We start from the raw sequence: 481 nt of genomic DNA, 5'->3' as shown, positions 1-481 counted from the left end.
ATTACGGGGGCTGGAGACATGTGTCGTCAGCCCCCCTTCAGTATTTTCGATATTGCTCGAATACTGGTGTCGTACAAATTCTAAGAACCGTCATACAAATTCATACAAATGACATACAAAATATTTGGATAGAAATTTTCGAGATTTTCTTTTGATGGGGGGTTGGGGACATGTACGTCTTAATAATAATTTAAATCGAAAAAAAAAATAGAAAAAATTTGCAAAAGTAGTCCCCCATTGTACAGACATCGATTTTTTTATTTTTTATATTTTTTTATATTTTTTTTTTTTTTGTTGACATCTGTACAACAGGACTACTAAGATATATATAGCCGTCATCGTATCATAGCACAATGATGAGACGTTATTTGTAGACTCCAGGGACCAGTGAGGAGAACCTAGATATGATATCACAGGTCACACTAGTGACTTAAATCCGACTATACTCTTCATATTATTCATACAAACCTCGTGTCGTGTA

This window comes from Acyrthosiphon pisum, unplaced genomic scaffold (genome assembly GCF_005508785.2).
Source record: "Acyrthosiphon pisum isolate AL4f unplaced genomic scaffold, pea_aphid_22Mar2018_4r6ur Scaffold_21112;HRSCAF=23059, whole genome shotgun sequence".
Lineage (NCBI taxonomy): Eukaryota > Metazoa > Arthropoda > Insecta > Hemiptera > Aphididae > Acyrthosiphon > Acyrthosiphon pisum.
This window is presented reverse-complemented; position numbering follows the sequence as displayed.